Source organism: Vipera berus, assembly GCF_964194415.1.
Source record: "Vipera berus genome assembly, chromosome: 6".
Classification (NCBI taxonomy): Eukaryota; Metazoa; Chordata; class Lepidosauria; order Squamata; family Viperidae; genus Vipera; species Vipera berus.
In genome coordinates, this window is record NC_138208.1 from 79805701 (window position 1) to 79819173 (window position 13473).

Below are 13473 nucleotides of genomic sequence, written 5' to 3' on the forward strand. Positions count from 1 at the left end.
TTTCAGACTCTGAAAGCAATGCTGTTCCTTCTTTATTTTTTGCATCCAGAGTAGTAAACTTTGATTGTCTGATTAAAAGTGTCACATTCCAATCCCTTTCAATTCACAAATGCTTATCTTTTGCTGTGTTCAGCTGTCCCATGTTCAGGCTTCTTCATCTTCCTATTATAATTCTATCTTTGCAGGTTCAGATTTTATTTACTAGCTACTGAATATCCAGAATCTAGGTTTAATGTACTCATGCCATAAGCACCATTAGTAAAGATCCTCAGCTACTGTGCAGTAACATGTTGAGTGTCATCAGACCCAAGGGATCCGTCATCCAGTACTAGATCATCAATCTTTGCATCTTGATCATCCATGTGATTTTCTTGGTAAAATACAGAGATGGTTCACCATTTCCTTCTCTTGCAGACATGATGTGATGCCATTAGCAAAGCCTCCTGCATCTTCCTGATTACTGCTGCTTGATACAGATTCCTACCTGCTTTAGAAGGGAAGCTGGGATGCTCTTCACATTTTGGTTGACCTTGCTGGGATTATACATTCTTAACACAATAAAAGAGTTGGAAGGAACCTTGGAGGTCTTCTATCTAGTCCAACCCCCTGCTCAGGCAGGAAACCCTATACCATTTCAGAGAAACACTTGTCCAATCTCTTCTTAGAGACCTCCAGGGTTGGAGCCTCCACAACTTCTGGAGGCAAGTCATTCCATTGATTAATTGTTCTATCAGGACATTTTTCCTTAGTTCTAGGTTGCTTCTCTCCTTGATTAGTTTCCATCCATTGCTTCTTGTTCTTCCTTCAAGTGCTTTGAACAATGGGATGACTCCCTCTTCTTTGTGGCAGCCCCTCAAATATTGGAACATTGCTATCATATCATCCCTAGTCCTTCTTTTCATTAAACTAGACATACCCAATTCCTGCAACTGTTCGCATGTTTTAGCTTCCAGTCCCCTAATCATCTTTGTGGCTCTTCTCTGCACTCTTTCTAGAGTCTCAGCTTCTTTTTTATATTGTGACAACCAAAATTGGACGTAATATTCCAAATGTGATCTTAGGAAGGCATTATGAAGTGGTATTAACAGGAAGGTAACAGTGTTGTTTGTTTCACCACACCTTCTGCCCTGTGGCGTGATGTCATGCTGACCACATGACCACGGAAACATCTTCAGGCATTGCTGGCTCCCTTGGCTAAGTAACAGAGATGAGCACCACTCCCACGAGTTGAACATGACTGGATAGGGGAAATCTTTACCTTTATTAAATGATCTTGATGAACACTTGTAGTGTTTTGCACTTATTCACTCAACCATAAAGAGTCAACATAGCAGAACATGGGGGAAGGATTAAATGTTGTTTCCTGGTTTTATATGGTTATTTTATGGTTATACATTTTAATTTTGATTATTTATCTGCCTTTAATCCCAAACTACAAATTCAGGGAGCCGTACTTTGCAGAGAGTTGGTAGATTGAAGCAGCCTGTAAATCCTGTAAGTGTGTAACTTATCTCTATGTCATCTCAGAGAACATGTGGGATATAAATAGAATAAACAGTATATGCAAGAATAGACATAAAGAGGAAGGTGACATACCTAAGAGATATGTGTGGGTTAGGGCATAAAAATATTTGCATGAACTTTCTCTGCTATGTTCACAGAGAAGTTGCAGCTGACAACATGAGAATTTCAGCAAAAGTTAAAGCCAGCCATCTTTCCTTAGGCATGTTTATGAAAGGTTATTGGTTCTGGGGCAGTGGTGGGATTCAGCTGGTTCGCACCAGTTTGGCAGAACCGGTAGCTAATTTTTTGTTGCCCAAGCCCAGAATGGACTTCTGGAAGCAGCATCCACCCAGAGAACCCATTGTTCACATATTTGAATCGCGCTGCTGTTCTGGGGTACTATGTGTCAAGGCATGACTGATGCAAAGAGGACCAGCTGAAGCTGGGGCAAGCAGATCAAACTTTGGAGCAGAAAGGAACCAATCTGTAATCCAAAGTAACATAGGGAGGACCAAGCCTGTTATTGTTAATGACAGACTAATTGTGAAATAGTGCAGCCCAAATAACTATATATCGTTATCCATGTATATAGGTAGTCCTTAATTTACAACAGATCACTTAATGACCTTTTGAAGTTATGATAGATTTGAAAAAAGTGACTTAGAACCTGTCCACAAAGTTACAACTGTTGCACTACTATGACGGTCACCTGGCTGCACTTCAGGGGCTTGACAACCAGCCTGCTTTTACAATCAGTTGCAGCATCCAGCGGTCACATAATCCCACCAATACTGGCAAAAAAAATACCCATTGGATGAGCTGGATTCAAACTTATGACCACATGATTTGCTTGATGACGGCAATGACTTGCTTAATCACCATTGTAAAAACGGTTGTAAAATTGAGTCTGGCCACATGGGGACTGAATTTAATGACCACAATGACTTATGACCAAAATTCTGGTCTCAGTTGTGGTTGTAAGTCAAGGACTACCTGTAATAGTGCTTTTCCCCCCTATCTTGTGTACCAACTTGCCTTCTTTTACTAAGTTAACCTTAACTTCCTGCTTTCCAGATATTGTGGACTACACTTTCCATCTAGGCAAAAGGTGTTGCTGCCTGGGCATGAGGGTGCATCAGTTTGGAAAAGTCTGCAAAAATAAACTGACGAAGATGTGGAACCATCACTTTAGGAAGCAGGGTAACTGAATGAATGAATGAATGAATGAATGAATGAATGAATGAATGAATGAACATACTCATCTGAATGCTGCTATAGAGTTTCTGGTCCAAACTATCTCTTTGGCAACTAACTGCTGGATAAATAAATAAAACCTTTCCATGTATTAGCCTTGATGGCAATGGGACTGCCTTTGAAGGCCATCTGCTGGAAAACCTTGTGCAGCTGGTTGGTGACTGAGCACAGACTGCTGCCTGCATAGGCAAGGGGTCCGATCCAGCAGGGCACTTCAGGCATGCTGGCTGAGGAATTCTGGGAATTGAAGTCCACAAGACATAAAAGGGCCACGTTTGAAGACCCCTGGTGTATGGGAAATTGAGGCCATGCAATCTTTATGTTAGGAAATTAAAGGCCTTCCTGGTCTCAGCAAACAGGAAGCACCAGTCTCCAAAGGTATACAGTATAATAACACCGTACTTGCCAATTGTCAGAGCCCTATAGAGACCCCATTGAACCTGAAGCCAGAACTGAGAAGTGGTAACCAGCAATCAACTGAGTCAAATTTAAAGTTACTGGTTCTTTAAATTTGGCACATCAAATGAGTCAAACGTTGGAAACATAAAGACTACCTTGCCCAGATGAAGTTTCAGCTCGAGAGATCTAATGCCAGCTGGATTCCTCATAAAGCTGATCCTTCCAGTTGTTTTAATAGCTGCAGCCACTTATGTGAGATAATTCACTGCAGATAACATCTGGAGATACCCACATTAGGGAAGGTGGCTTTAGGACCAGAACCTTTTTTTTTACTAATTATAAGAGTTTACCTACACGATATCCTTGACACCTGAAGTGTTAAAACAGAAGGAGGAGGAGGAGGAGGAGGAGAAGGAGGAGGTGGAGAAGAAGAAGAAGAAGAAGAAGAAGAAGAAGAAGAAGAAGAAGAAGAAGAAGAAGAAGAAGAAGAAGAAGAAGAAGAAGAAGAAGAAGAAGAGGAGGAGATCAAAGTGATGGTTCAACAATTAGTCAACAGCTGAATGGGTGCCCATTTCTAGAATATACAATTTTGCCATTAATGAATCCATTACACTCTTGTAAAAATAACTCTTGATTCAGAACTTGCTATTGCTCTTGAAATTATTTTTGTTTGCAAAAGTTGCATTGAATGTATTGATCATCCTGTTGCACATTGCCAGTAAAAGCAATCATGTTTAGTTTGCTGTGATTGTTTCTCTGGGGACAGTGACTCATCAAATGATAGCAACAACCTAACCGAGTTAATATTCTGGGAAATTAGGATGATAATTTTGTTTTGATGTTATCCAGGTGGCATTCAATGTATATTGCCAGCAGAATGATATTCAACACAGCTGGAGAATCAAAAAAAGGTTCATATCCAGGTGGAAATATATTTGATTGCTACTTGCTGGAAACATTTTAAACAGGACGAAATTGCATTAAATATACTGAGACTTTTGCACAAGGAAAGGTTGCATTTAGATTGTAATTCAAATTGGATTTGTGAATCTTTTAATGTAACATCCACAAGGAATCCAAATATGCATGAATAGCCATTATAGAAACTAAGGAGAAAACTAACTTGGTCCTTTTATTAATGAAAATATTCAGAAAATCAGTTTTTTAACAATTCAGCACCAGGTCTAATCTTGAATAAGGAGGACTTTAGAATTTAGCCAAGAGTTTTAAATTGCAGATGGGTCTTCTCTGTTTGCTAAAGGTCTTGTGTGAATATGAATAACTGTGATTCAATCCCATTTCTGCCTAACGATTTTATTGATATTTGTCTTGCCTCCATCTACTTTAAATTAAGGTTTTGGGCCCCTTTTCTTGGCAACAAAGTTTGCATTTGGGATAGACAGTCTGTTCTTTTATTGGCATAAAGAGATTTTCATTGATCATTTCCCTTAATATATTCCCTCGTCTTTTCTCCCTCCTCATTTCCCATGTAAAGCCTTGTGAAACATCAACGAAGATTTATTGTCAATGATTTATTAAAATGTAATCTCCAGGTTAGTACGTATGTATCATAAAATGAAATTTGCAGGCTATCTCGGTTTAAATGTGCAACCTACTTTGTCAAAGAAAACAAATGATTAAATTTTCATTAGTACGAGTAGAATTTGATAATGAAATAGGAAATGTCTTTATGAACCACCCAAGCTCCTGAAGTATTAGGATATGTATATTGTAAAGCAATATACTGCTTAATTGTCATTTGGTAAGGGTGCAATTTCTCCTTAATGGTCACATTTCTCCCCCCCCCCCTCCCATCCTACCCTATCCGTTAATTTGAATTACCCAATCTTGTTTAATTTTTCCCTAGGAAAGGTTTCCGCTTGCCCTAGCAATATTATAGTTGCTAATTCAATTACAATGAAATAGTTTAATAGAAAATATAATTGCTTATTCATACCAAATGCACATTAAGGAAGTGCAAAATCCCGTACCTGCCGGGTAAAATGCGTATTAGTACTTTTGGAAACTGGATTGGCAAAAGGCTGGCTAATCTTTAATTGTTCATCACCTGCCTTCCAAATAATATGAATGGATCCAAACTAAATGACCACTCATTACCCGTTTCAATTTAGGAGCTTAGCTGGGGTCAGCGGATTGCTTATGCTGATCGCAATGATTTGAAGTTGTGATTACCATAAGCAATTTAAATTTTATCGATCCCACCTTCTGAAAGTTGTAATTGAGCAGAGAAGTTGGGCCCGTGGCTCTCCAAATGAAATTGTACTCTGAAACCGTTGCTGGATTACTGGAAGAATCAATAAGCAGTCAGTCACGTTAACAATGAAATAGCTCCATTAACATACAGCACTATTGGTGAAACTGTATTTAGGAAGGGTGTTGCGTGCACTTCATTGTTTCGTCAATGAATCTCCATTGTGGAGGGCAAAAAGATTGCTTATGTTTGCCTAATAAAAATGTCTCCCCCTCCTCCTCCTCCTCCTCCTCCTCCTCCTCCCCTTGCTAATTATGATCTACAAATCTAGTTGATAGGTTAAGATCCATTTCTGGGATGATGAGATTTTTTTTAAAAAATGGGACCTAGTGGAACTGGGGTTTGCATCTCATATCACCTTGGAAATGATTCAGGACTTTCAATGTAATCCACACCATTCAAGTTGAGTCTAATTTGCCCTTCTCCTCTGTAGAACCATTGATTGCACCAAGGCTTCAATTTATGTGATTTTTTTCCCCCAGCAAGCTGATAGTAAACTGGTTGTTTGTATATCATTTTGTGGATGGTCGCCTACATCCATCCAAGGTTTCAATGAAGATGCTGTCTTGATCAGAAGATGAGGCTTCCTTGTCATTATCTGACATGAAGTGGGGAACCAGAAGAGGAATTTAGATCATTTGCCTATTTGATCATGCAACCTGACACTTCCCTAACTAACTTCTAGATCACACATCCTAGCTGACTTTCAACAATCTTCTAAAGTATCTTAGATGTTGACACTTCCACTGTTTCTTGAATGAGTTATTATTTTCCCATTTTTAGCATATCAGTCCTAGGTTGGACTCTTCTTCTGAGTTCACAGAACCTGTTGACAACTTTTTTGTTTTGTTTTTCCATGTCTGTTTTCATCTATCTGATCGTGCAACCTGGCACTTCCCCTAAGTAACTTCTAGATCATGCATCCTAGTTGACTTTCAACACTATAGAGTAGTACTTGTCTGTTCAAGAGGAGTTTTTTTGCATTGTACAGATTCCATGAATACCCAATCTATGATCTGCGCAGCTGCCATTAGTGACATACATGACTAACACTGGGACAGGCCAGCCTATACTTCCACCTATCTACAGAAACAAGTCTAGGCTTCCTTCTGTTACTGCCAGGCTTCGTGCTGTAAACAGAACAATCCTTTCAATACCACATTATATCAATCGTCCTTCATCAGCTCCAATCTATGCATGACTTTCATATCTATATTCTCAAGCTATGAATGGGCACACATTTTGTCCTTAGCTAGTCCAAATCTAAGGGACGCGGTGGCTCAGTGGGTTAGGATGCTAAGCTTGTTGATCAGAAGGTCGGCAGTTTGGCGGGTCGAATCCCAAGTGCCGCGTAACAGAGTGAGCGCCTGTCACTCATCCCAGCTTCTGCCAACCTAGCAGTTCGAAAGCACGTAAAAATGTAAGTAGAAAAATAGGGACCACTACAGTGGGAAGGTAACAGTGTTCTGTGCGCCTTTGGTGTCTAGTCATGCCAGCCACATGACCACGGAGACGTCCTCGGACAAGCGCTGGCTCCTCGGCTTTGAAACGGAGATAAGCACTGGCCCCTAGAGTTAGAAACAACTAGCACGCATGTGCGGGGGAACCTTTACCTTTACCTTAGTCCATATCTGCCCTTTAAGGTAGTTCAGACAGGAAATCAAAACCAGGAGTAGCAATGCTACCTTTATTGTAAAACTACAGCAATAGAATCTTGCACTTCTCTCCTTCCTTGCTTTCACTTTCTGGAGAATTTGGAAGGGTCCCTTCTGAGATGCTTTCACCACCCCCAATGCTAATGCGGGCTGAGATATCCCTTATCTGTCTTAGCTGCATGTCTTCTTCCTGTCATCCCCAAGGTTACTCTCACAGCCCATTACAGTGCAACACACCTAGAGGGCACCAAACAGGCAAGAGATTTTGTCATTTGGAACTGGACAATTTTTGATCTTTTGACTATTTCCACTTTGCTAACAAATATGACATAATAATATCAACAATATAACAATAGCAACATTAAGTTATAAAATTTGTTGATTTGTTCAGTGATTCATCATTATGTACTAATGTAGAAAATTTGTATGGAAAACATATATTCTGCTCCAAACCTACAATTTACTATTCCAGCCACATGGATTTTTTATATATATATATAAGACAGTTGATTAATGTACCTCTATGGATATGGTTTGGGATGCTAGCAAGGCCTATATGAGAGGGGTGTTGATATATATGAATAATAGACATAGACGTGCAGTGGAAACTAGAAGGAAAGAACTGGAGAATGAAATAAAGGAAAAAGAAAAGGCTTTGATTTTGAACCCAGAGGAGGTGAAGATCAAGGAGGCTATTAGACTGTTACGAGGACAATTTGATAAATTAATGGCTGATCAAGTGGCGACCAATCTGCGGTTTGCTAGGCATAATACTTTTTGCAATGCTAATAAGCCAGGCAGATGGTTGGCTTATAGACTGAGGAAAAAACAAAGGGCATCTAATATAGATAAGATTGAGCATAAAGGAAGGGTTGTGTATCAACAGAATCTTATTAAGGATGCCTTTGTGGATTTTTATTCGAAATTATATACTAAAGAGGACATTAATGCAAAAGATATTGATACGTATTTGGAGAAGGCTAGCATCCCGGTTCTTACGCAAGTACAAAAAGAGGGGATTAACCAACTGATTACAGAAGAAGAAATTTTTACAGCTATTAAGGAACTGAAGGTGGATAAAGCACCAGGCACTGATGGCTTGACTGCGGCCTATTATAAAAACTTACAATTAGAGATGATAAAACCGTTAAAGGAACTGTTCCAGACAATCCAGAGGGGGGGAAAGGTGCCCCCGTCTTGGAGAACAGCTTTTATCTCTTTGATTCCGAAGGAAGACCAGGATGCTACTTTAGTTAAAAATTACAGACCGATATCGCTTTTAAATACAGATTATAAGATATTTGCTAAGGTTTTGGCTAATAGACTGATGAGGGTTCTGCAACAGGTGATTCATGGGGACCAAACGGGGTTTATTAGTGGAAGACAAATGAAAACCAATGTGAGACATATAGTTGATGTGTTAGAGTTTTTGGAAAGGCACAACCAGATCTCTGCTGCGCTAATCTTTTTAGATGCTGAAAAGGCTTTTGATCAATTGAACTGGCAATTTTTGTTGAAAGTTTTAGACAAAATGGATTTTGGGGAAAAATTTTTACAACCGATTAGGGCATTATACCAAAAACAAACTGCCCGAATTATAGTTAACAATAGTTTGACAACAGTATGTAATATTGAGAAGGGCACAAGGCAAGGCTGTCCGCTATCGCCCTTGTTATTTATATTAACATTAGAGATACTATTGGTTAAGATTCGGAATTCGGAAAAAATTAAGGGGATACAAGTTGGAGATCAGGATTACAGATTGAGAGCATTTGCAGATGATCTGGTTGTTACAGTGACCCAGCCAGAGAACTCTGTTGTGGACCTGATGGAGATAATAACACAATATGGGAAGGTTTCTGGATTTAAAGTAAATATACAGAAAACTAAAATTTTGGCTAGAAATATGACAGTTTCGCAGAAGGCTCTCTTAGAAGGATTAACTGGATTTGAGATTGTTAAAAGGGTTAAATATTTGGGGGTGATTTTGTCGCCCTCTAATACAAAGCTATATAAAAATAATTATGAAAAGTTATGGGGGAAAATTCAAAAAGAACTGGAGAGTTGGGAAAAATTGCAATTGTCTTTGTTGGGACGGATCGCAGCAGTGAAAATGAATGTCCTGCCCAAATTTTTATTCTTATTTCAAATGATACCGATTCTTAAGAAAGACTCTAACTTGGAGGAATGGCAGCGTGGTATCAATAAATTTGTGTGGGCAGGGAAAAAGCCACGAGTTAAACTTAAGATTATGCAGGATACTCGTGAGAGAGGTGGCCTTAAAATGCCTAATTTTAAATTATATTATGAAGCTGCTGCACTAGTAGGAATAAGTGATTGGATTAATTTGACACAATCGAGGTTATTAAATCTTGAGGGCCATGATCTGTTGTTTGGCTGGCATGCATATTTGTTGTATGATAAGAAGGTAGATACTGTGTTTAGGATGCATATTTTAAGACAGGCATTGCTGAGAGTTTGGAAGAAGTATAGACATAAGTTAAGCAGCAAGATACCATTGTGGGCAATCCCAAAACACGCAATAGAAAATATACATGCTGGTTTCAAACATGATGAGACTACTTACAAGGAAATTTTAAGTTTGGAAAGGAATATTTGGTGCTTGAAATCATATAGTTTCTTGCGAGAAGAGAAGGTTGTTCAGACTTGGTTTCAATATATTCAGTTACAGGCCAGGTGGAAAGAAGACCAAAAAAATGGATTTGCAACGACTGATGAAAATTTGATAAAGCAAATTAGAAATCAAGGACCAGCACATATTAAACGGATATATCTTGCATTGATAGAGATCGATTCAGAAACAGAGCTTGTTAAGGATTGTATGATAAAATGGGCCCAAAACATTCAGGAAGTTATTACAATGGACACGTGGGAAAAGATCTGGGTGAGGAATGTAAAATTCACTCAAGCTCAAAGTTTAAGAGAGAACTTTTACAAAATGTTTTATAGATGGCATCTAGATCCTAAAAAGCTTGCAAGTATGTATCCGAATTATCAGCCTAAATGTTGGAGGTGTGGTGATGAAGAGGCAACATATTTTCACATATGGTGGACATGTAAAAAGGTCAAGGCTTTTTGGATAAAAGTCTGGTGGAATATGCAGAAGATTTTTAAACGGAGGATAAAGTTTTGTCCGCAATTTTTTTTGTTGGGAATAATTGTTGACGCTACAGTTGTGGACTCTAAGTTGATGCTGAATTTAGTTACGGCAGCAAGACTTTTGATAGGTCAATATTGGAAGAAAGAGGAACTGCCGACTATACAAGAGTGGATTTTAAAGGTTTCCGACTTGGCAGAGATGGCGAAGATTTCGGCCTATTTGAAAGATTACTCGCAAGAACATTATATTATGGAATGGAGAAAATGGATTGAGTTTATCCAGAATAAGTATAGGGTCAAGAAGTTTTATCTAGCATTTGAATAAGTCTTCTTTCGTTTTCTTTTTTCTTTTTTTATTTTGTCTTCTATATATATTTAATAATGCTAAGTTTTGTTTGATCCTATATAAGTTAGAGAGTGATGGATTTTAGAATTTATAGTTGTTAGTATATGGTTGTTTATGATTGCCTTTTTATATATATATACCTTGTATTTAGCTCTGGGAAGTCCGGGGGGGGGAGGGGGGTTAGGGGGAGGTGGGGGGGGAGGAGGGAGGGGGGGAGGGGGGGAAGGGGGGAGGTAGGGAGGGGAGGTAGGGAGGGGGAAGGGGGTTTTTTAAAGGAAAACTGTATTTTTAAAACTTTTCAATAAAAAAAAAAAAAAAAAAAAAAAAGACAGTTGATTAATGTAACCTCATATTGGTTCCACTGACTAGCAGTGGTTACTTCCAAGTTCTCAAGCTGAAATCTTGGCTAACTCCTATTAGGTAGGAAGACTATGTGCAGTCTTCCTCCAGATGAACATCTCTTTGTGCCTCATAGAGACTTACTTCTACTTACTTACCGGCAACAGTATAGAAGTGCTTTGCTTTCAACCTTTTTCAGAATCCTTTTCCTTCCTAATCTTCCCATTTGGCCTGTAACCCATTTTGGTTTTGGGGATCATCCAGAAACTTGTTTTGGCTTTGGGAGATCAGCCAAACTATTGACATTTGTTAGTTGGTCCTTTTAAGTGGACGTGTCAAGATGTAATATAGAACCTTTTGGATACAACATATGGGCACAGATAACACAGGCAGAGCATTAGATTGTCCTGGCCATCTTAATTGTTTTTATTCTACCCTGCAGACACCCCAAGATATAGAAGTTGTCCTTAAGATTCCAAGGCGTTTATCCACAGAAGGAAATAGTTAAAAAGAATCTCAAAAGAAGGCAATGTCTCTCTATATTTGTGAAACTTTATGGCTGCAGTCACCAGGAACTGAGTTTATTTCAAGTCTATATATGAAATTAGCAACTTTATATATGGATGAGATCATGGATCAGCATCCATGTTGATTTTATGATCTTTTTCACATATAAAATTGCTAATTTTATCAATGTACCCATCCTTTCTCTCCCCACATGATCATGGGGGGAACTATATTCTCTTAAAATAGTTAACTAATTTGGAATTTTTGCAAAATAGAATGTGAAATATTAGATGACTATCAGGTTTAGAGCCAGAATTAAAAATCTGTTTTTCATATTTCACATTTGCAGACTACCAACAATGAAGCATGGAGATCTTGCTTAAATGCACTGCTAGTTCATGGACAGTGTGTCCTCTGATTATCTTTTTTCTATGTAGGTACACTTCCTTCTAACTACAATCAGTGTTGCTCATGCCCTGGCATTCCTCCTCCTCCTCCTTTTTTTTTGGGGGGGGGGTACAGCCTAGACCACTATACATATATTTATATTTATTAAACTTATATACCGCCCTTCTCCCGTAGGACTCAGGGTGGTTCACAAGGTTTTTTAAAAACAATACAACAAATTACAAAAATTAAAAACAATTAAAATATTACATTAACCTTGAATAAATAAAAAAATCCCAATTAAAATCCAATTAAAAGCCCAATTAACACTCTCAGTCCAGGCCCGAAAGCTCAAAGAGCCAGGTCTTCAGGTCCCGGCGGAATGAGCGAAGGTCAGGGGCAGGTGAACAAAAGCCTTTTCTTCCTCCTTTAAGCTATTGTGTGTATCCCAACTGCGGTACATCATGCTAAAAACAAATATATAAATAAATAAACTTTGTGTCCTGAAAATGAAAACCGATGTCAAGACAAGCCGAAAATTCTTGATCTGCACATCCTCCAAATGGAAGAAATTCTGATAATTTATCCTTTTTTGAGGGGGGGACCAGTTTCTGTACAGTACGTGTTTATGCACAATGTCAGAACTGCCATCCTTCGCTCGCTACGCTTTGCTAGATGCTGGTTTGCCACGAGTCATGGGGGAGGGGGGGAGGGAGCTGTGGGAAGATGAGGAAAGTGAAAGTGATCTTCGTGCCATCCTGAGAAATCTCAAGGATTTGGGAATGGAATGCATATGCTTATCTATCTGCCCAACCTTTGCAGGGACAGTCACCAAGACATCTTTGAATGTGACCGGACAATTGGGAGATAACGGGTGGTGGTTGTGGTGTGTGGAACAGAGAAGGGAAACTTAAGTAGGGAATATTCACATGCAAACTCTTAGATTTGCTTTGTTCCTGTAACCAACCTGGCTATTATTAAAGTAGCCTTTTCACTACAAATGGAGTCGAGAGTGTTTCTTTCCTGTCTGACCAAGTTGGGTCAGGCCTGACATTTGTTTTTCTTTACATTCTGCTTTTAGAAAATATCTCTGTGTGCATATGTAGGAAGTCAGCACCCTCCCCAGAGGATGAAATATTTTGGGGAATATTAAAAAAGGCAATAGTTTATTTCCCCTATAGGAGAAAGGGAGAAAAATCTTAACATCAGCAGAAAGCAGTCCCAGCCTCAAGCAAAAACATGAAGAGGCCAGTCTTTAGGAGATCCATTCAGAAAGACTGAGGCCACACTATTCATAAACAAAATGCCTTCAGCCACAGCCCCCACAGAAGGCTTGAGCTGATAGGATTAGAAAAACAAAGACTCCAAAAATCTACATTCCCCAGCTCCAAGGACAGGACATGACCACCCAGCCACAATGGGAATCAGGAAACGATAATTAGAATACCAAAAGGGCACACACAAGCACAGGTCAACTCCTTACATTTCACAAGCAACAGGCATCTCAGATACAAAGCCCAAAGAAGGTATAAAAACCCACCCACTCTCAACTCCATTTTGTCAGCTGTCACAGAACTGCATGCTGTCTCCGGTTCTGCTCATCAATAAACAGAAACCTCCTTTCTTAAGCAGCCTCCATTTTATTCCTGGATTGAAACTGGACTTGATTTTTCTTCCAACACATATATATG